We start from the raw sequence: 24,638 nt of genomic DNA, 5'->3' as shown, positions 1-24,638 counted from the left end.
AGACTTAGAAAAAAAATCTCTCTTCCCTGCCCATCTTCACATTCTCTTTACCCACCTAAACGCCTCTTGTCATTTCAACTATTCTCTCCAGTTTGGCTTTAGCAAATCCTTTCACCAGTGCCAAACTTTATCTTTCATCAGCTTGTTTTTGATGGAGGGAAGCATTGAGATGAATGAGCTATTCTCTTTGAGGATTTCGATTAATTCATTTTCCGTGTTCAGTGTTCAATTTAGGATTCCAAACATATCTTGTGGTTGTCAAACCATCCACTGACCTCTGGTTCAAAAACTCCATCACATTTAGGAGGAATTTTTTGTTCTTGAGAGCCCCCTTATTTTCAAGAGTTGGTCTTTAAAACTCTGTCTTTTCACATCCACCCTCGCCTCTTGTTTTGGATCACTCAGGTCTCCTGTTACCACATCCTTCCTTTCTTTCTTTCTTTTTCTTTTTAAATGGAGGACAATTGCTTTACAATGCAGTGTTGGTTTCCGCTATAAAACAACATGAATCAGCTATAAGTATTCATATCTCCTCTCTCTCTTGAGCCTCCCCCCACCCCACCCCACCCTTCTCGTCATCACAGAGCACCAAGCTGAGTTCCCTGTGTTATACAAACGGCTTCCCATTAGCTATCTATTTTATACATTGTAGTTTATACATGTCAATGCCATTCTCTCAATTTGTCCCACCCTCTAGCACATCCTTTCTTAAGATTTCTCCTTCCATTTTCTTTTATTTCCTTTTTTGTTTCCCCAACTTCACCCAAACTCTACCTGATTTGGGCTCAAAAATATCTTTCTAGCAGGGGTCTCTCCTTAGAACATAATTAGATTCTGGGGTTCCCTACACTTTCATGTTAAAAATTATTCCTGGTCTTTTTCTAAATCATATTAGTACTTTGTTAAGCTTTGCTCAGACATACATGGTCCCTATAAAAAAGTAACATTTAGTAAAACATCCCTATAGAAAATGTAACATAAAAGCAAAATGATTAAAAATTTCCTAGAATTTTAAAATCTTTTTCTATTACATGAGTTTCAGGTGTACAGCATGATAGTTCAACTACCCTAGCATTGTAATCTTACTACCCCCAAATGAATATTCTTAACATTTTACTGTATTTCCTTCCAGATACATGAGTGCATATGTATTCTATGCAAACACACTTATTTCCCTTAACTTAAAATAATTAGAAAAGAACACTCGCAGTTCACTGAAATCCAGAAGTGTGGTGGACGCCCCCATAGAGAATTGGGCTGGATTCACTCCAGATCTTCAACCAACAGAGCATGTGATGGCTCTTCAGCACACATGGAGAGTTTAGCTCAGTTTTCTCATCTTGACTGTGCATCAGAATCACCTGGGATGATTGGAAAAAATACAGATGTCTGGGGCCACGTGCAGAAGTTAGGTTTCAATTAGTCTGGGGTGGAGCCTTAAGTGAGTGAAAGTGGATCAGTCATGTCTGACTCTTTGCGACCCCATGGAATAGTCCATGGAATTCTCCAGGCCAGAATACTGGAGTGGGTAGCTGTTTCTTTCTCCAGGGGATCTTCCCAACCGAGGGATCGAACCCAGGTCACCAGCATTGCAGGCGGATTCTTTACCAGCTGAGCCACCAGGGAAGCCTAGGGTAGAGCCTTAACATCTTATTTTTCCTTCTAAGATCCCTGTATGATTCTAACGTGAGGCCAGAGATGAAGGCATCCAGCAGCCAAAGAGATGATTGTAGGATCTTACACCGTGATTAACAATACCTGAAGACACCATGTCAAGGGGAGACAGTGGGAGCTGGTGGGTCACCTTTCTGGTTGATGTGGGAATGGGTGCTGGGGGTGAGAGAGCACTGATACTCAGCCTTCTACAGGCTAATTGGCTAGAAGGCTCTGACTTATCTTAGGTTTTCACTTCATTTCCTCTTCATCCCATTTTTATTTTCCAACAGTAGTCAAATAAATGAGCTGAGCTCATTTGAGGGCCTTGTCTACCTTCTACTTTACCAGCTGCTGCTTCTTCCTCTGCTCTGTGGACTCTCACTCCCATGGCGATGGCCAGTGATTTTCTGGATTGCTGGCTAACCCCTGTGACCTCCTGTGCCATCTTTCTTAAAGACTACTGGCCCTGTCCTATTGGTGACTTTGTGCACTGACTTGATACAGCTATAGAGAAATGTACAAATGAGAGGATGAAGGGAGTAACATCTTAATTAATCAGATTCTTCAATTTCCAGAACACTACGGACTCTATTCCAATTGTAAGAGGAAAGATAATCATAGGAAAATAATCCAATATCAGGAAACTAAGGAGTCAACAAGTTTCTAGAGTTTCTTAACCAGGAGTCCACAGATAGACTTAGAGGGTCTATGAACCACTTGAAATTGAAGGTAAAATGTTGAGCGTATGTGTCCATGTGTGTATGTGTGGGTGTATTTTTCTGACTCTTGCCACGACTGAATGACTAACACAAAACAAACGTTCTTGAATTAGGACCCATTTGGAAAATATCCTGACCCTCCCCACAGAAATAAAAAACACACACACATACACATATAGATCCACACACTCAACAATCAAGAGAGTTTAAGAATCGCTATTTCAGGGTGTGTCTTGCTGTGTGGTTCCTACACTCCAGCATCGCCTCTTCTTCTTCTTTTTCCCTGTTCGTCATATCAATCTGGCTTATGTCTTGTCTCCATCTACTCTCTACACTCACTGCCCTAGAGCAGGTCCTCTTCACCTTTCACCTGGAGATTGTGAAGTTTCCTCTCTAGACCCTTTCTTCTCTCCCTCCTTCCTGCCTTCTTTTCTTGGCTCTTTCCTTTACCAAACATCTCTCCCTCATCCATTTCACTCCTGTCACAGCATAAAGATCCTCTTGTAAGCTCCAAATTTGATCAAAGGCACTCTCCAGCTTAAACTGGGTGTGGGGGGCAGTGTTCTCAAAGTACCTACAGAATAAAAATCACGCATTCTGTTGCGGTATTTACCATCTCGCATACACTTCACTAGAGGGTTCCAACTATCCTCCTGATGTTTTCCTCTATGACTCCACATCCTGGCCCAAGCTTCTGCATCTCTTTGCCTCTGTGTCTTCTACTCCATCCATGTGGAATGATCTTTCCTTTACCTCATGTATGCATACTCTACCCAAACATAGAATGGCATCTCTGCCATGATGCTTTCCATAATCCCGCTCATTCTCTCTCCAATATAATTTTGCCCATCCTTGTCTTTCGACTTGCATCATCATGATTTATGTATGTGTTTTCACTTCCCTTGAGGATAGGGCACACATACAATTTATCTCTGGATCCTCCATAGGCTCTGGTGTAATACTCTTGGACAGAATTTTTGCTCTATCTATATATGCTTATTTAATATTATTCTCTGCATCAGCTACCACAAAACACCACAGGCCAGCTATCTTTAACAACAGAAATCTGTACTCTCCCATTTCTGGGGACTAGAAAACCAAGATCAAGGTGTCAGAAAATTGAGTTTCTAGTGGGACCTCTCTTCCTGGCTTGTAGACAGTCATTTTCTTGCTGTGTCCTCTATGCTCAGGGAGACAGAGCTATGGTATCTTTTTCTTCTGTTAAATGGGCACCAGCCCTGTTAGATTAGGGACCCACCCTTATAACCTCATTTAACCTTAATTGTCTCCTTAATAGCCCCATCTCCAAATATAATCACATGGGGGGTTAGGGCTTCACCATACATATTTTAGAGAGACACAATTCAGCCCATAACACCCTCTGTGTCTATCTGAAGTACAGATGGACATGGGGTTTCCCTGGTGGTCTAGTGGTTTAGAACTTACCTTGCAGTGCAGGGGACAGGTTTGATTCCTTAGTCCAGGAAGATCCCACATGCCGTGAGTAACTAAACCCGTGAGCCGCAACTACTAAGCCAGTGCTCTAGAGACTGTGCTCTGCGACAAGTGAGTAGCACCCACTTGCCACAACTAGACAAAGCCTGCACACAGCAATGAAGACCCAGTGCAGCCAAAAATTATATAAATAACTAAATCTTTAAAAAATAAATTAAGTATAAGTGGACAATCTTCAGTGTGTCTGATAAGGATCCTGTGTCATGGCTGGTTTCTCAATCAATGAATGAGTCAGTCATGTTTAATGTACTTAACAGGGAAAAAATATAACCTGACATTTTAATGTATTGTTTTTCAGACTATAGTCATTTGCACATGACTCTCATAATTTTTGTCATATTTTTATAGCAGATGTAGCACTGTTTACTTAAAATCACCCTTTAAACTGATTCATGTTTTCACTTAAATAGTTTGAAAAATCACCTGTGAAATCATCTAATTATGTTTTTATAATATACATTAAGACGGGAGGAGAAGGGTACGACAGAGGATGAGATAGTTGGATGGCATCACTGACTCAATGGACATGAATTTGAGTAAGCTCCAGGAGTTGGTGATGGACAGGAAAGCCTGGCGTACTGCAGTCCACGGGGTCGCAAAGAGTCAGACACAACTGAGTGACTGAACTGAAGACAAATGTATTACAATTAAAATGATTTGTCCAAAATGCTCAGTACTGCACCCTCCAGAGCCCTACTCTGCTAGGAAGGATTCTGTGTCTTTCCAGCCCTATTGAGGTCAGGCTTGGCCATGTGACTGGCAGTGCCTAGTGACGGGTGGTGCTCCCGAGCAGACAATTTACAGGCATTCTCTGGACTTGCATGCTTCCTTCTCCCTGTTTCAAGACTCAGATAAGATTTGGGCTTTAACCTGGTCCTGAAATAAAGAAGACAGGTGTTAGACCTGAAACCAGCTGGCAACTTACATGTATGTGAGTGAGAAATAAATGTTTATTATTCTAAGCCACTGAGATTTTTCTTTCATGTCATTGGTTACTGCATTCAAATTTAACCTAAGATGACTAATCCAATGTCCATTCGTATATTACATAGAGTCATTTTACATAATAAGATTTTGGGAATCCTACACCTTTTGAGAAACAATGCTGAGTTTCTGAGGGCTTGAAGGAGGAGGCCATTGCCAGTATCACTGTGTTTGTCGAATGACTCATTGTTTTCATCTTATGGGAAAATTATTTGAATAGAATGTTTAAAACTTGTAAATAACCTTTATCCTGGCAAATCAAGGACTATAGCTTTTCTGCCACCCTGGGCCCTCGTCCTTGTAGCGTCAAGAGCTCAGGATGACGCTTCTTTCCATCACACTTTAAAAGTAGCCTTTAGTCTCAAGAAGTGGAGACGGAGACTTGACACTCAGATGACCTGAAGGCATTTTTTTTTTTTTTGTCTCAAATGCTCCAGATTCTCCTACTGACACTTCAAAGACTTCAAAGGCAGCTGGACTTTGGGGAGTTCGAGTCCTTTAAAGCAGTCATAGAGTGTGTGGGAATGCTTTTTAGGGCTGGGACAGGGGGATAGTCTTAGAAGGGAACCATGGATAAAAGAAAAACACAAGTGTTAAAGTGTTTCTTCTCAGTCTGCCCGTTACCCTAATCCACGCAATCTTATAAAAATATTAGTTTTCTGCTATGATGGGGAATAGCAGTGACATAATTCATTAATATTCAGTTTTATAAAAGTTGCTGCTAGGTGAGAATGACAAAATTTTGAAGGCTTTCAGTCCCACCAAATAATATAGGATACGATGAAACCATTGGTCATTCTAAGGGACTTCTGAAGGGCCACTGCTGAGAAAAACAACCATCTTTTGGCTTCTGTTCCCCTCCATTTCTCTCTGTGTTGTGCCTCCAGATAATCATTATCTGCTTTTGCCAAACAGGAGTCTTCCTTCACCCTCTTCCTCTTTAACTCCTGGGCTGCCTGGGACAGTTAACCCCCGCCCCCACCCTCAAACTCCCTCTAGCCCAGTCTTCTGTGAAAGTCTGCTTTCCTGATTCTCTTGTGAACTCCTAGCAAAAGTTTTTCTTTTGATGTTGTTCATGTTACCAGCTCACTTCCTTCCCCTTATCTAAATGGGAATGCTCCTCAAAGCTCCTCGAACCCTGTTTGGCTTGTTTCATGCTCTCTGCTCTGAGAAACTCATCATCCCTACAATACCATTAAAAATTTTTTATTTATTTATTTATTTTTGGCTGCTCTGGGTCTTTGTTGCTGTGCTGGGGCTTTCTCTAGTTGCAGCGAGCAGGGGCTACTTTTCTTTGAGCTGCACAGGCTTCTCCTCGTGTTTGCTTCTCTCGTTACAGAGCATAGACTATATAGGCACTTGGGCTTCAGTAGTTGCGTCACACAGGCTTAGCTGCCCCTCAGCATGTGGGATCTTCCCGGGCCAGCGATTGAACCCATGTCCCCGGCATTGGCAGGCAGATTCTTAACCACTGGACCACCAGGGAAGTCCCTACAAAGTTGTTTGAGGCTAATTTGCCACCAGCCCTGACTAATTCTTTTGCAATCAGGTGACTGGTGCCAACTCAGAGGGCATATCCCCTTGGGTGTTCTACCATCACTCAATATATACAAAACCTTCCCCACCGTCAGTCCAATGAAACCTGCTTTTTCACTGAACATCACACTTCCATTTTCCTTGGAACCATTTTTTATTCCTCCTTTTTCAGGACCTCTATCCAGCCTATCTCCAAGTGAGTTTTTTTTTTTCTTTTTTTAATCTTCTTGGATCTTTTTATTTTCTCCTAATTCAACTTCCAAAATCCTAGTTCAGACTCTAGCAACCTCACACCAGCATTCTGCCATCACACATGTAAGATGCCCAGTTTGGCAGATGCTACTGGTTGTCTATTAAGTATCTCTTCTCCACTCTTTGCTTATTAAAAGAGCTCCAATTATTTGAGGTATTGCAATATGCTCAGGTAAAATATCTCCCCTGTTATCCACACATCTAGTTCTGCTGATGAGCACTTCTACCAGGTAAGATTTCTGGGAGAGCTGTTGTTCTCTTGATAAAAGGTAATAACGAGATAGCATATGCCTTGCCACACACACACACCCATGCATTGGCTTCCTACCTTCCTTTTTTCTTAGATAGAATGTAGAATCAATGGGTGTGGTTAAGACACCATATTTAAAATCAGCTAGGTCACCTCAGATACTTTCCTGAGACCTTGAGAAACTTACCTAACCTTTTTAAGCCTCAATTTTGTGTCTGTAAAATGGGTACAATGACAGCCATATAGGCTGTGAAGATTGAAAGTAGTATGTTTATAAAGCATTGAATGTGGTTTATACAAAGACCTTGTCACTGTCAGCAAGTGGTGGACAGTCCTCCAGCTGTTTCCATTTTCTAAATTCCTATTATGAAAGTGAAAATGAAGTTCGCTTAGTCTTGCCTGTCTCTTTGCAACCCCATGGACTATAGTGGAATTCTCCAGGCAAGAATACTGGAGTGGTTAGCCGTTCCCTTCTTCAGGAGATCTTCCCAACCCAGGGATCGAACCCAAGTCTCCTGCAATTCTCCTGCAATTCTCCTACAGGCGAATTCTTTGCCAGCTGAGCCACCATACTTAGAGTAATTATGGTACATATATGCATTGTTTTATTTTGTCTCTTGGATTACCTGTCTCCTTGGAGAGAAGGAGACTGTAATAAACTTAGAGCAATTGACTGTTTTTACTGTTTGTTTCATCACCTCCAAACTGCCTTGTCCAGTTCTGGATGTGGAATAGGCTCTTAAAAACTCTTAAAAAATAGGCTCTTAAATAGGGATTTAATGAAAGGTTATGTGATAAAGGTGATGGAAATAAAATCTTAGAACAAATTAAGTTTTGGCTAAAGTTAGGAAATCAGGATGAGAGGCTCTAAAGATGATCATTTTGCTTTGAAAACTATCTTCAAGGGAAGACAGATACAAACAGAGAGGATGCTGCTGTGAATGGCTTCTCTTCTTCCCTAGGTCCAGACTCAAACTCTCTTCTCAGCCCCCATTCTTTCCTCCCCAAATGCTATTTCAACTCCAAAGCATTGCAGAGCAATGCAGATTTTCCTGGAGAAAAAATTCCTAGTCAAACCCTTGAACATCTCAATCTTTCTCCTGTCTCTTTCTGGCTGTTCTGTTTCTCACATTTCTCCTCAAAAAAGACTCTGAAAAATCCCTATATAAAGACTATCGTTTGCCATCATCTGGAGCACTAGATCTGCCTCCTGAGCTTGGACACAGCACTCAGCAAACCAAAATCCCGTTGCTGAGCAAAGTCCTGTTGCTGAGCCGTCCCTGGGGCTAGCATATGAGGTCTATTTATAGTCTTATTTCTGCCTTGAAAAAGTGAAAGTGTTAGTCACTCAGTCATGTCCCACTCTTGGCAACCCCATGGATTGTAGCTCGCCAGGCTCCTCTGTTCGTGGAATTCTCCAGGTAGGAATACTGGAGTGGGTTGCCATTCCCATCTCCAGGGGATCTCCCTAACTCAGGGATTGAATCCACGTCTCCTGCATTGCAGGCAGATTCTTTACTGTCTGAGCCACCAGCAAAGCCCCATTTCTGCCTTATGCTGCCTCATTCCAAAAAACCAGGGCAACCCCCATTTCCTTTACACCTCTTCTACCTACCCTACCACCCTCCATTTTTCACCTTTCTCATCTCCACTCTACTCTTTTACATCCTTCTGTTTTTGTCTTCTCCCTTTGCCCTAATCATCAGCCTACACTGTTTTTACTTCTCAGAGGCCTGGGAGAAGTTATTAAGACAGGGGTACATCTGCCTTCAACCAGGAACAGTCAGAGGAAAAGGAGCTTCTTGACTCACCTTGAGATTCTAAGGCCTTTCTTCTCATCAAGGCAGGGTCAGGAGATTACTTCCTACACAGGGCCAACTTTTTGGCCTTATCTTGGTCTTGAGAAATCTCTATCTGGAGAGGACTGCTGCTGCTGCTGCTGCTAAGTCGCTTCAGTCATGTCCGACTCTGTGCGACCCCATAGACGGCAGCCCACCAGGCTCCCTCATCCCTGGGATTCTCCAGGCAAGAATACTGGAGTGGGTTGCCATTTCCTTCTCCAGTGCATGAAAGGGAAAAGTGAAAGTGAAGTTGCTTAGTCGTGTCTGACTCTTAGCAACCCCATGAACTGTAGCCTACCAGGCTTCTCCGTCCTTGGAATTTTCCAGGCAAGAGTACTGGAGTGGGGTCTGGAGAGGACTGGGGATCTATAAATGAGAATGCCCATCTCTGAGTGGAAAGAAAATTTAACCCAGGATATTCTAACACCTTCATTATCCAATGCAGGTTGGGACCACAAATACGGGGATAAATGTATCCAACATGTCCTTTGGATATATGATCTTATGGCTTGGCCTTATCTTCTTTTAATTAAAATGTATACATACCAAAAACATTTATTCTGCCACATTCTTGATTTTTAAATGTAGAACAAAAAAAGGTAACGCTGTGGTGGGAGAAATTGGTGCATTCATTTTCTCTGTCACTGTATTTGATTTTGTAAAAACCCTGAGCAGATGTTAGCATCCTCCACTGTCCCGTCAGGGAGACCCAGGCTGCAGGTATCTCCCCTATAAGGATGGGGAATGGTAAGTAGGGAGGGTAGGCACTGAGCGCCATTCACTTCCTAAGACCAAGACACAAGTCTGCAAGGAAATAAACATGCTAACGTAGTATTTCCAGGACTTGTTCCAACTGTTTCATGAAAAGATAACCATCACAGTCATTAGCCAGATGTGTTCTTAGCCAGATGTGTTCTAATCCCCTCTTTTCTTTCACTAACTCACATCTGCCCCCACCAACTATGGTCCTAGAGGTGGTTGTCAGTGGCGTGGGTCTCAATCATGGAGATCTCTTGCCCCCTCACACCCCTCCCCTCTTCTCTTCCTCCCATCAAACTGCTATTTTGTGTCTCTGTTGCAACTGGGTCATGTTTTTGACTTTACCAAGAGGAAGCAAGAGGCCTTCGGTGGGAAAGCAAGAGGTTTCCAGTGTTCACCAAATACAGATGCTCAGGAAATGGGGCACTCGTGTGGCTTGTGTAGAGGGAACTTCTCAGCTACAAGGCTGTGTCCTGTGTACTTGAGGCCCTGTTCACTCCTCGCTGTCTTCCAGCCTGCCTGACTCCAAACGTCCCCAGGAATAATTCAATTTCTTATCTAAGGTACGGGCCGGCTTCCTTGAACAACCAACTGCTCGATTGCACAACACATCAGTTATATAAGAGGATCTTAAGAAAGAATAAAATCATGAGCCCCACATAACTGCCCCTGTCCAGGCATCACCCCCAGCCCTGAGAGAGGGGCCCAGTTGGGGCAGTTGGTCCATTTGTAAACAGAAGCTGCAGAACAGACCGTTAGTTTTGCTGAATGAAGCTCCAGGGCTCCACATCGTCCTTGTGTTCCTTCAGACTCCCCTGCCCCCACTCCACCTCTGTCACCCCAAACGCAGGACCTCATTACCCTGGATGAGACTAGAAGGCTCCTCATCATTTATTTATTTTTAGCACTTGCTCAAACTAATTGGTAGCCCTGCAACCCATACATAATACAGTGATCTGGAAGGAACTGACAGCTATTTAATGATGGATGGTATCAGATGGGGACAGAGAACAGGAGGCTTACTCTGCAGTGGGTCTTGTTCGACTGTCTGCTGTTGTCTGGGGGTTCGTGTTTTCTGATGCACTTGGTCTCTAAAGGTCATTAGCTGAAAATTACAGAGCCAGAGCTCGGCAAGCCTGGTGCAGTCCTCTTCCCACTTCTTCACTGGCCTACAGAGGTGGGTTCACCAGTTCTGAGCCTTTGAGAGAAGGAGACCCAGTATTTAGAGAAGGAAGGCCATGTCTTTGACTCTTTCACCTGCCTGGATCCTGGCACGGGAAAGGTAGTAAGGAGTCTGGGAAGAGCATGAGTTCTGGAAGCAAACAAGTCTGGGGAGTCTCAGCTTGAACACTCAACACTTATGTGACTTCAGATAAACGGCTTAAACTTTCAGAACCTCAGTTTCCTCATCTCTCAAAATGGGGAGAATAAGACCGACCCACCAATGTGTTTTAGAGGACAAGTGTGAGAACACCAATTATACTGCCTCCTACAAGCTCAGGTATTCAATAACAACTTCTTCTTTTCTTTGAATTTACCACATCTAAGATTCCTTAGGGAGCTATGAACAAAACATGCCAAGTTTTGCACTTTCATTTTGCTCTTTATTAGTAGGTCCATAATATAAGATAGACAAGATATCAAAGCAACATACCAGGACACCACTGAGAAGACTGGGATTTTATTACTGATTATGCCTGAGAATGTGCTCAGAAGCTGTGCAATCAAAAAAGCTTTCTTGCTTCCCTGGTGATCCAGTGGTTAAGAGTATGCCTTGCAATGCAGGGGATACCGGTTCAATCACTGGTCCAGGAGGATTCTGCATACTATAGGGCAACTAAGTCTATGCACCACAACTACTGCGCCCGCCTGCCCTACAGCCTGAGCTCCACAACAAGAGAAGCCACTGCAGTGAGAAACCTATGCATCACAACTGGGGAGTAACCCCTGCTTGCTGCAACTAGAGAAAGTCCATGTGTAAAAATGAAGACCCAGTGCCACCAAAAAAAAATAATAACAAACTAACTAAAATTTTTTAAAAAGAAGGTCTCCTTTAGGACCCTTCCTACACTGTGGGTAGGAGTGAAAATTGGTGCAGCCACTATAGAAACAATATGGAGCTTCCTTAAAATACCGAAAATAGAGCTACCATGTGATCTAGCAATCTTACTTCTGGGAATATATCCAGAAAACTCTAAAAGTATATAAAAGATACATGCACCCCAATATCCATAGCAGCACCATTTACAATAGTCAAGACATGGATGCGACCTAAGTGTCTATCAACAGATGAATGGATAAAGATGTGGCATATATTCACGGTGGAATATTATTCAGCCAAAAAAAGAATGACATAATGCCATTTGCAGCAACATGGATGGACCTAGAGAATATCATACTAAGTAAAGTAAATTATAAAGAGACAAATATTATATGATAACACTTATATGTAGAGTCTAAAAAAAAAATAATACAAAAGAATTTATTTACCAAAGAGAAACAGACTCACAGACATAGAAAACAAACAAATGGTTACCAAAGGGGAAAGGCAGGAGAGAGAGGAGTAAGTTAGGAGTATGGAAGTAATACATACGAACTACTATACATGAAATAGATAGGCAATGAGGATTTACTGTATAACACAGAGAAATATATTCAATAACTTGTAATAACCTGTAATAGAAAATAATTTGAATACGTATATATATTCAGCCAAATCACTTTGCTGTATACTTACACAATATTATAAATCAACTACACTTCAATTTAAAAAAGGGCCTCCTTTTGGATCCTAGGTTGTGTGTAAACTTGGATAAATTATTGATATTTAATCTCTCCGAGTCTTAATCATCTCAATCTCATTGGGATTTGTGAGTAAGTATCATAAGTATACTAACAAGTGTAAAGCTACTAATTAAATGCTGAAATAGAGCAGGTGCCCCCCAAATGTTACCTTTATTTCTTCATTAAGTAGTAATCTTCTAGTTTTGAACTGTAATTAGATATTCATTTATGTAACAGATGTTTATAGACCAAATGTGTCTATGTGGCAGACACAGTCCTAGTTGCTGGGCATCCTATACTCTGGCTTAGGAGAAAGCTGATAAATTGGCAGATGAAAATCTATATGATTTAGTGTAAAAAATATGGGATTCCACTAGGCTCATGCTACAGAGCTACTTTTTTCATTCAACTATATTTTATTTCATTGAAAATTGTCTGTATCAGTATATATTAATAGAGAGCTTTTTCATCCTTTTATATAGCTGCACATTGTTCCAAAATGTGTGTGTGTATACACACACACACACACACCCATTATTTAGTCATTACCTTATTGAGGCCATTTGTGTTTTCTACCTTTTTTGGGGGGAGGGAATTGAAAAAATGATACCCTCATTCTTACGTTATTATACTGTATGATAATTTTTGTAGATTATATTGTTTTATTTTTTAATCTTTAAATAAAATATCGTGGGCCCAAAATATTATCAAATCTCATGATTTTAATAGGTTATATGTCTTTTTCAGTTGCATTAACCTTTGAAAAGAGTGAAAAAGAAAGTGAAAGTCCATGGAATTCTCCGGGCAAGAATATTGGAGTGGGTAGCCTTTCCCTTCGCCAGGGGATCTTCCTGATCCAGGGATCGAACCCAGGTCTCCCGCATTGCAGGTGGATTTTTTACCAGCTGAGCCACAAGGGAAGCCCAAGAATACTGGAGTGGGTAACCTATCCCTTCTCCAGGGGATCTTCCTGACCCAAGAATTGAACCAGGGTCTCCTGCATTGCAGGTATTTTCTTTACCAACAATCAGGGAATTCTTGACTGATATTTGCCAACAGGTCATCAACCATGTCAGTTTTTGGGAAACATTTTGACAGGGTTTCTTCAAGTGAACCTTTCCCACTGTTCCATGTGTTTCCTCTGGGCGAGAGGGGAGTACCCAAGTGAGTGCAGGATGCAGAGGGACGCAAATGGGACTTTGAATTTCTGGGCTGCTTCTTGCTCAATATGATCATGCATGTGGGATTTTTTTATTTGTTTTCTGTTTTGTTTTTTTTTCCTCGTCAGGTCTTATTTCTTTGAGGATAATAATTCCTACCTTCTTTTATTCACTAATATGTGTCATTCATTTGGCAACTCATTGGCTGTATCAACTTCAAGTCCCTGAAAGTACCCTAAAGTAATTTTAGAATCTTTCAAAGGTCTGTCTCTCCCAGTCTCCTCCACTATAAACTGTGTTCCTTCATGCAACAGCTTTCTTGGAAAATTTATTCTTTGAATTAAAATAAAGACTATCTTCCGTTTTAGGTCCACAAAAAAATTGAGCATAAAGTACGGAGAGTTCCCATATACCTCCTGACCCACACAAGCACAGCCTCCCCCATACTGATATCCCCCATCAGAGTGGTACATTTGTCACAACTCTGTATAATTCTACGTTAACACAACAGTATCACTTTAAACCATAGCTTACATTAAGGTTCACTCTAGTGGTGTTGAACATTCTGTGGGTTTGGACAAGCATATAATGACGTATGTCCATCATTACAATATCATGCAAACTAGATTCACTGCCCTAAAAATCCTCTGTTCTCTGCCTATTCATTCCTCCCTTCCCCTAACCCCTGGCAACCATTGCTCTTTTTACTGTTTCCCTAGTTTTGTCTTTTCCAGAATGTCATATTGTTGGAATTACACAGTATGTAGCTTTCTCCAACTGGCTTCTTTTACTTATTAATATGCATTAAAATTCTTCCATGACTTTTCCTGGCTTGATAGTTTGTTTCTTTTTAGTGTGAAGAATATTCCCTTGTCTGTATGTATATAGTTTATTCATCCATTCACCTACTTAAACACATCTTGGTTGCTTCCAAATATTGACAAATACAAATGAAGCTGCAAAAACATCTGTATGCAGGTTTTGGTGTGGACATAAGTTATTAACTGATTTGGGTAAATACCAAGGAGACCAATTGCTGCATCATACAGTAAACTTTGTAAGAAACTGCCAAACTGTCTTCCAAAGTGGCTGTACCATTTTTCACCCCCACCAGAAATGAATAAATACTGCTCCACATCCTCACCAGAATTTGGTTTTGTCAGTGATTTGGATGTGTGATTTGGATTTGGATTATGATAGATATTAGTAGTATTTCACTGTTCTCTTAACTGACATTTCCCTCATGAAGTATGATGTTGAACTTTACTTTTTAAATTTTCTTAATCCATTTTATTGGTTTTTAGTTTGGTTAGTTACTGCATTGACATTCCACTGCAAAATAGTAATTCTTGCTGCACAGGGTCATTGTGAGGAAGAAAGGAAAGAATTTATCTCTGTAAATACAAAATCTCAGTTTATAGCCTTCATTTCTGTATCTTGCTCAAGTTGGATAAAGCCAGAGCTGGAAGTCACACTGGTGGAAAGTCAGTGCCTATGAAGTTTCATAGGATAATCGACCTCAAATATACAATGCCTTATGAGCACAGAGAAGGAAATAACTGGCTTTGCCTGAGGAGTTGAATTAGATTTTATGGTGCCTATAATATAGCAGCCCCTCATTAATTCTTCATTAAATGAGAGGACATTTGAGAAGGTGGACTCTGGAGTTAGACTCCTTAGAATTGAAACAATCCTCCATTAATTTATCAGATGTATGACTTTTGGTCAGTTACTTAACCTCTCTGTGTCCCCATGTGAAAAAATGGGGCTAATAGCAACCCAAAACCGGAGACAACTCAAATGTCCTCAGTGGATGAATGGACAAACAAAATATGGTATATCTACTCTGTGGACTATTACTCAGTCGTAAAAAAAAAAAAAGAATGAAGTACTGATATATGTAACAACATGGATGAACCTTGAAAGCATCATGATAAGTGAAAGAAGCCAGACACAAAAGGTCCCATACTATATGATTCCATCTATAGGGAGTGCCTAGAATAGGTAAATCCATAGAGACAGAAAGCAGATGGGTGGCTCCCAGGGGCTAAGAGGAAGGAGTCATGGGGAGTGACTACTTAACAGGTACAGGATTTTCTTTTGGGTTGATGAAAATGTTTTGATGAAACAAGATAGCTGTGGTGGTTGTACAACATTGTGAAGGTACTAAAAGCCATTGAATTGTACACTTAAAGGTGGTTACTTTTATCTTAAATGAACTTTACTTCAATAAAAATACTCACTGGATATGCTACACTGGAAGGTTTGACATAGCTGAGTGAGTAGTAAGTTAGTGAGATGGAAAATAGATTTCATTAAATTACCCAGGATGCCACAGAGAGCTGAGATATGCAAGACAGGTTGAAACATATAGAGTGTGAGGTAGTACAGAATTCTAGAAAGATAAAAGACAAAAATGGGATGAACAGTATTTGAAGGGGAAAAAAACCCCAGAATTTTCCATAAACATTTATTGGAAGAGTACAAACCTCAGATATAGGAAACCCAAAAAGTTTCAAGAAGAATAAAAGAAAATTCACACCTAGGCATATTCTAGTAAAACCGTAGAATGCCTAAAGCCAAAAGAAGATCTAAAAGGCAGCCAGAAAATAAAAATCACTTCCAAAGTGGTGTCAATTAGACAGCTGATGAACTTTTCAACAGTAGTAATAAAAGACAAAAGACAGGAATAAATTTTGCAATATGCTGAAAGAAAAAGTGCTGCTAGTGTAGACTTTCAAAGAAAGCAAAAGTATCTTTCAATAGTGAAGACAAAATACTCTTTAGACAAACAAAAATTGAGAATTTTACCACCAACAGACCTTTGCCCAAGAAAATTCTAAAAGGTTCATTTCGAGGAGAAATTTCAGATATTAGTAAATACTGGGTAAATATAGTAAATATTTTAAATATTATATATTTATAATATATTATAACAAATATATAATTTATATATATAATATATTGTAATGACTATATAATTTATATTTATATGGTTAATATATTTATATATAATATATTATATAATATAAATATTATATATTATATAAATATTAAATATTTTAAATATAGTAAATATATTAAATATTAGTAAATACTGGGTCTAAGTATAATTTGACTGGATAAGCAACTAAATTAATGTGTAAATTATAGGATTAAATAAAAGGTATAACTAAAATAATTAATGTGGGAGTATTTAAATTATAGAGAAAGTGATAAGGGTCACAGTGTTTGGAGGTCTTGTATTGCTTGGGAGGAAAGGTAAAGATATTGATTAATATGTTAAAATATATACAGCAGTCACTGAAAGAAGACAGCTAGGTGTCCCTTATATCTATTGTCCTTTTCTTATGTAATAATGAAACTTTATTTTTTATCTGATCACATGACCATTTTTCAGCCTTTGAGTCTACAGTGATTGAGGTGCAACAGATTGCATTTTATTTCCAAATATGGGGTGCCCCTCTTCCTGGGAGGATTATGTATTTCCTCACCCTCCTGACATCAGGTTTGATCTCCTTTGGGAGGATTTTATTTAAACACTGGTGATATCAGGCTTGGCCAGGTGACTTGTTTAGCCAATAAAATATCAGTGGAAATAAAATATGTCACTTTCTGAGCAGAAGTTTTCAAAACCATTATGAAGTTCCACCATCTCTTTTTCTTCTGCTCTATCCTTAGCAATGCTTTAGAAAGGGACTAGGGCCAGGAACAAAGAGCCAAAGCTAATATGTACATGTGATATGGTGAGAAATAAACCCACATTAAACCATTTGGATTTTGGAGTTGCTGGTTACTATAGCATAATTTAGCCTTAGGTAAGTGATACAGAAGTTAATGCCTAGAAATAAACTGTTGCATCACAACAACAAATAAACAAATACAACAACTTCAAATTAGCAGAATATATTATTGGCTTTCAGAATGTGAAGTAGGTGCCTAGGAAATGTTAGTGGAGGCTAACATATATAGAAAGATGGTAATCTATATTATGGAGTGGCCAAATATTGACCAAAACTTTCCTATGCTAACTTGAAAGGCAAACTATGGATGGAGGTTCCTAACATTGTACAGGAAGTGGTGATCAAAACCATCCCCAATAAAAAAGAAATGCAAAAAGGCAAAACAGTTGTCAGAGGAGGCCTTACAAATAGCTGAGAAAGGAAGAGAAGTGAAAGGCAAAGGAGAAAAGGAAAGATATGTCCATTTGAATGCAGAGTTCCAGAGAACAGCAGGAGAGATAAGAAAGCCTTTTTAAGGAACAATGCAAAAACACAGTAGAACCAAAGTATGGGAAAGACTAGAGATCTCTTCAACAAAATTAGAAGCACCAAGGGAATATTTCATGCAAAGATAGGCACAATAAAGGACAGAAATGGTATGGACCTAATAGAAGTGAAAAATTAAGAAGAGGTGGCAAGAATACACAAAAAACTATAGAAAAAATATCTTAATGACCTGGATAACCATGATGGTGTGATTACTCATCTTGAGCCAGACATCCTGTAGTGCAAAGTCAAGTGGGGCTTAGGAAGCATCACATGAACAAAGCTAGTGGAGGTGATGAAATTCCAGTTGAGCTATTTCAAATCTTAAAAGATGTTGTGAAAGTGCTGCACTCAATATTCCAGCAAATTTGGAAAACTCAGCAGTGGCCACAGAACTGGAAAAGCTCAGCTTCCATTCCAATCCCAAAGAAGGTCAATACCAAAGAATGCTCAAATTACTGCACAATTGCACTCATTCCACATGCTAACAAAGTCATGCTCAAAATCCTTCAAGCTAGGCTTCAACAGTACGTGAATCAAGAACTTGCAGATGTACAAGCTGGATTTAGAAAAGGCAGAGGGACCAGAGATCAAATTGCCAACATCAGTTAGATCATAGAAAAAGCTACAAAATTCCAGAAAAACATCTACTTCTGCTTCGTTGACTATGCTGAAGTCTTTGACTGTGTGGATCACAACAAATTGTGGATAATTTTTAAAGAGATGGAAATACCAGACCACCTTATCTGTCTCCCATGAAACCTGTATGCAGTTCAAGAAGCAAGTTAGAACCGGACATGGAACAACAGACTGGTTGAAATTGGATAAGGTGTACGTCAAAGCTGTATATTGTCACCTTGCTTATTTAACTTACATGCAGAGTATATCATGAGAAACGCTGGGCTGGAAGAAACACAAGCTGGAATCAAGATTGCCGGGAGAAATATCAATAACCGCAGATATGCTGATGACACCACCCTTATAGTAGAAATCGAAGAGGAGCTAAACAGCTTCTTGATGAAAGTGAAAGAGGAGAGTGAAAAAGCTGACTTAAAACTCAACATTCAAAAATGAAGATCATGGCATCTGGTCCCATCACTTCATGGCAGATAGATGGGTAAACAGTGGAAACAGTGACAGACTTTATTTACTTAGACTCCAAAATCACTACAAATGGTGACTGTAGCCATGAAATTAAAAGATGCTGGTTCCTTGGAAGAACAGCAATGACAAACCTAGACAGCATATTAAAAAGCAGAGACATTGCTTTGCCTACAAAGTTCCATCTAGTCAAAGCTATGGTTTTTCTAATAGTCACGTACATATGTGAAAGCTGGACAATAGAAAAGGCTGAGTGCCAAAGAAGTGATGACTTCAAACTTCGGTGCTGGAGAAGAGTCTTTAAAGACTCTTGGACTGCAAGGAGATCCAACCAGTCCATCCTAAAGGAAATCAGTCCTGAATATTCATTGGAAGGACTGATGCTGAAGCTGAAGCTCCAATACTTTGGCCACCCAATGCAAAGAAGTGACTCATTTGAAAAGACCTGATGCTAGAAAAGATTGAAGGCAAGAGGAGAAGGGGACAACAGAGGATGAGATGGTTGGATGGCATCACCAACTCACTGGACATGAGTTTGAGCAAACTCTGGGAGATAGTGAAGGACAAGGAGGCCTGGAGTGCTACACTCCATGGGGTCACAAAGAGTCGGACATGACTGAGCGACAACAACAGCAACAACAATGAACTTATGATATAAGATGAAGAGTGTGGGAAATACAGAATGGGATTAAAAAGTTGCGTATTACCACATTGTAACAGCCTGAGATAACTAAGGGAGAAGGCAATGGCACCCCACTCCAGTACTCTTGCCTGGAAAATCCCATGGACAGAGGAGCCTGGTAGGCTACAGTCCATGGGGTCGCTAAGAGTCGGACATGACTGAGCAACTTCACTTTCACTTTTCCCTTTCATGCACTGCAGAAGGAAATGGCAACCCACTCCAGTGTTCTTGCCTGGAGCATCCTAGGGATGGCGGAGTCTGGTGGGCTGCCGTCTATGGGGTCGCACAGAGTTGGACATGACTGAAGTGACTTAGCAGCAGCAGCAGCAGCAGAGATAACTAATGGAGTGATCCATATGACCAAATAAATCAGTGTCACAATAAAGTAAGGAGATGAAACCCTACATTGAAAATGCACAGATCTTCAGATTCAGTTCAGTTCAGTCGTCCAGTTGTGTCCAACTCTTTGCAACCCCATGAATTGCAGCACGCCAGACCTCTCTGTCCATCACCAACTCCTGGAGTTTACCCAAACTCATGTCCATTGAGTCAGTGATGCCATCCAGCCATCTCATACTCTGTTGTCCCCTTCTCCTCCTGCCCCCAATCCTTCCCAGCATCAGCATCTTTTCCAATGAGTCAACTCTTCACATCAGGTGGCCAAAGTATTGGAGTTTCAGCTTCAACGTCAGTCCTTCCAATGAACACCCAGGACTGATCTCCTTTAGGATGGACTGGTTGGACCTCCTAGCAGTCCAAGGGACTCTCAAGAGTCTTCTCCAACACCACAGTTCAAAAGCATCAATTCTTCAGTGCTCAGCTTTCTTTAGAGTCCAACTCTCACATCCATACATGACTACTGGAAAAACCATAGCCTTGACTAGATGGACTTTTGTTGGCAAAGTAATGTCTCTGCTTTTTAATATGCTGTCTAGTTTGGTCATAACTTTCCTTCCAAGGAGTAAGCGTCTTTTAATTTCATGGCTGCAATCACCATCAGCAGTGATTTTGGAGCCCAAAAAAATAAAGTCTGAGACTGTTTCCACTGTTTTCCCATCTATTTGTCATGAAGTGATAGGACCAGATGCCATGATCTTAGTTTTCTGAATGTTGAGCTTTAAGCCAACTTTTTCACTCTCCTCTTTCACTTTCATCAAGAGGCTTTTTAGTTCCTCTTCCCTTTATGCCATCAGGGTGGTGTCATCTGCATATCTGAGGTTATTGATATTTCTCATGGCAATCTTGATTCCAGCTTGTGCTTCATTCAGCCCAGCGTTTCTCATGATGTACTCTGCATACAAGTTAAATAAGCAGAGTGACAATATACAGCCTTGATGTACTCCTTTTCCTATTTGGAACCAGGATTCTTTACTGCTGAGCCACCAGGGAAGACCAGAGACATATCTAAAGCATGCTCCCAGAGACATATTTAAAACATAAAGGCAATGGAGAGACTGAAAATGTAAAGGAAGAAAAAGAGCAGACCCTTAAAAGCAAAGCAAAGTAGATATAAATATCCAGCTCCACATTCTTTATTGCATAGACACAGCTAGACCATTCTCAAACTGGACAAAGTTCACTTAAGAACAAAATAGTGGAATTACAATTCAAAAATAGCCTCAGAGGTTTTTATGATTGCTTAAATTGTGCCTCTCCAAAATTTATGTTTAAGTACTTTAAGATGAGACTGTATTTAGAGAAAGAATCTTTAAAGAAACAATTACCTTAAAATAGGGAGGGACCCAATCCACACTGAGTAGGGTCCTTATAAGAAGAAGAAATTTGGGCACAAAAAGAGGCACCAGGGATGTGTGGGCATGGAGGAAGGACTGTACCAGGACACAGGGAGAAACAGTTATCTCCAAATCAAGGAGAGAGCTTTCAAAGAGAACTGACACTGCAGACACCTTGATCTTGAACTTCTAGCCTTTAGAACTTTGAGAAAATCACTTTCTGTTATTAGAGCCACCTTGTCTGTGACTTTGTTTGTGGTACCCAGTTCGTGGCACTTTGTGACAGCATCCCTAGGAAACTTATGAACGCCTTAAATAATAATAGTAAAAGCAATAAAGTCATACCCTAGATCTTTTCGGGCCATTTCCTTTGGAGAATTCCAAAGATCAAAAAAGCAGCCATGTGCAACAAGAAGATGTCTTCTGGCAACTCCCTCCTTACAAAGAGGCTTTTAATAATGGGCCTTGGCACAGAGGTGACCAGCATTGTGCCCTGGAGCGGGTCTCACCATTGTCCTCCTCTGTGGGCAGCCGAAAAGAGCCAAAGATGCAATGCCATCTAAGGGAGTGCCATCTGGGAGGATGTTTCTAAAGAAAACAGGAGGCTCTGGTTCCTGGATTTGCCACTCTGATCCAGTTTAATCACTAACATCTATAAGAAAAGAAAGTCCTCTTTCTTTCATATCACACTGGGCTAGGGCCAAATGAGATTCTGCATGCTGATGGTGTGGGGTAATAGCTATATCGTAATCATCATTTTAGAGAACATTTCTCTCCTACCAGCTCTTGCTGAACATATTTAGATTCTGAGATAACATTAGGGGGTGAGAACATTTGTCCTTTAAAGACTTCAATTCGAGGGCTTCAACCGCTCACTGGCTTTGTCATTTGTTATTCATACATGTTCATCAAATTGTTCAAATGTTTTTATTTCCTCCTATCAATGGTTTCATTTAGAAAACACTTCATATCATCTCCAAGCTAATTATTTAATAAAAAAGGTTTCTTTCATTTTATATTTTCTCATCTCTCTTCTTTTGACATTGAGGTCATGTTTCTCATCTGAAACTTCAGTGTGTGCTAACTTTACATTTGTATAAATTCAGACATTGAGGGCACTTTGTTTTGGTCCAGTGTTTTCCCCCCCAGGAGGGGAAAGTTGTATTTATAGGCATCTATAAATGCAAGGCTTTGTTGTGCTGATCTTTTCTTTCCCCTCGCCCCCTCGGGGTGGTGGCTAGAAATCTGCGCAATTCTTGCTTAAAAAAAAAAAGGAATGAAAGACAATATGATACAGTTGGTCTCTGTTGATTACTTAGTAGTCTGGTGACTGTAGAAATGCTGATCAAAGGCTCTGGACAATGAACGCCAAGCTTGTGGGGGAAGAGGCTGAGGGGCAGCAGGATTTAGGAAAGAGTTACAGGGCTTTGCTAGTCTAATTTAATAACTTTTCATACCTTCTTTTTTTTTTCTTCAGATTTTTTTGATGTGGACCAGTTTTAAAGCCTTTATTGAATTTGTCACAATATTGCTTCTGTTTTATGTTTTGGTGTTTTGGACACAAGGCATGTGGGATCTTAGCTCCCAGACCAGGGCTCAAACCTGCGCCCCCTGCATTGGAAATGCAGAGTCTTAACCACTGGACCACCAGGGAAGGGCCCTTCTTTTCTTTCTTTCTTTCTTTCCTCTCTGCTCTTTGGTCTTTCTACTGCCCTCTATTTTTCCATATTTTGTTTTTTCCTTTCTTTCTTCTTTCCTTTATACAAGGAAGGAAACTACAAGATCGAACCATAGGTTGGAAATGGCCAAATAGCAGCAATTTCACACACACAACCTAATACAACAAAAAGATTCAAGATTTAAAACTTCTCTACACAAAGAAAAGAGAATAACAGTACAATATTATCGTCCAAAAATAGAGATTCTTCCTTATTCAAGAAGGCAAACTGGCTTAGGACTGGCTGTGGGTTTAACCAGGCCTGAATGGAATCCTAGTCCCACAACCTCTTCTTTGCAAGAATTTGATCACGTGACTTTGCTTCTCTGAGCCTCAGTTGCCTTCTCTGTAAATAGGAATCCTGGTACCTATTTTATAGGATTTTTCTGAAAATGGAAAGTAAACATAAAAAGGCATGACACCTCACAGATTGAGAGGTCTGACAAATACATGTGTCTTAACTTATTTATGGTACTTTGGTGATAGAAAAATGCAAATTAATTCAAAAGCATTACTGAACACTTGTGGCTGCAAGGCAGAAGTTACAAGCTGATTCAGAAAGAATTGATCACATTGGAAAGAAACCGTATTACTCAGTTCAGTTCAGTTCAGTTCAGTTGCTCAGTCATGTCCGACTCTTTGAAAGCCCATGGACTGCTGCACACCAGGCCTCCCTGTCCATCACCAACTCCCGCACTTTACTCAAACTCATGTCCTTTGAGTCGGTGATACCATCCAACCATCTCATCCTCTGCCGTCCCCTTCTACTCCCACCTTCAATCTCTCCCAGCATCAGGGTCTTTTCAAATGAGTCAGTTCTTCGCATCAGGTGGCCAAAGTATTGGAGTTTCAGCATCAGCACCAGTCCTTCCAATATTCAGGACTGATTTCCTTTAGGATGGACTGGTTGGATCTCCTTGCAGTCCAAGGGACTCTCAAGAGTCTTCTCCAACACCACAGTTCAAAAGTATCAATTCTTCTGCACTCAGCTTTCTTTATTGTCCAACTCTCACATCCATACATGACTGCTGGAAAAACCATAGCTTTGACTAGATGGACCTTTGTTGGCAAAGTAATGTCTCTGCTTTTTAATATGCTGTCTAGGTTGGTCATAACTTTTCTTCCAAGGAGCCAGTGTCTTTTAATTTCATGGCTGCAATCACCGTCTGCAGTGATTTTGGAGCCCCAAAAAATAAAAGTCTGTCACTGTTTCCACTGTTTCCCCATCTATTTGACATGAAGTGATGGGATCAGATGCCATGATCTCAGTTTTCTGAATGTTGAGTTTTAAGCCAACTTTTTCACTCTCCTCTTTCACTTTCGTCAAGAGGCTCTTTAGTTCTTCTTCACTTTCTGCCATAAGGGTGGTATCATCTGCATATCTGAGGTTATTGATATTCTCCCAGAAATCTTGACTCCAGCTTGTGCTTCATCTAGCAATGTATTACTCGATGACTAGCAAATATAGAGTTGGCACCAACCCATGTGCTCTTATATTTCACATGTCTTGAGAAAACTGTGAATTATTGTTGTGTCATATTCAGCATAGCCCCAAGAAATCAATAAATTTCTTTTATTGATTATATAAGTATAATCAATAAAATTGATATTTTATTGTATATAATGTATAAACTCTGTTTGTATATTGTGTAAAATATATAAAAGTGAAGTTGCTCAGTCG

At 40.3% G+C, this 24,638-nt stretch overlaps 1 non-coding gene across 1 annotated transcript; it reads right to left on the bottom strand.

The window, feature by feature from the left end:
• Positions 1–22,821: 22,821 nt before the first annotated feature.
• TRNAG-UCC (transfer RNA glycine (anticodon UCC)) lies at positions 22,822–22,894 on the bottom strand. The gene has a single exon. It is a non-coding gene; the product is annotated as a tRNA-Gly (tRNA).
• Between the last annotated feature and the right edge of the window lie 1,744 nt (positions 22,895–24,638).

Source organism: Giraffa tippelskirchi, chromosome 1 (assembly GCF_054371585.1).
Source record: "Giraffa tippelskirchi isolate mGirTip1 chromosome 1, T2T-mGirTip1v1.2.pri, whole genome shotgun sequence".
Classification (NCBI taxonomy): Eukaryota; Metazoa; Chordata; class Mammalia; order Artiodactyla; family Giraffidae; genus Giraffa; species Giraffa tippelskirchi.
Note: the sequence above shows the minus strand (reverse complement) of the source record. Positions and strands in the feature narration are given on the sequence as shown.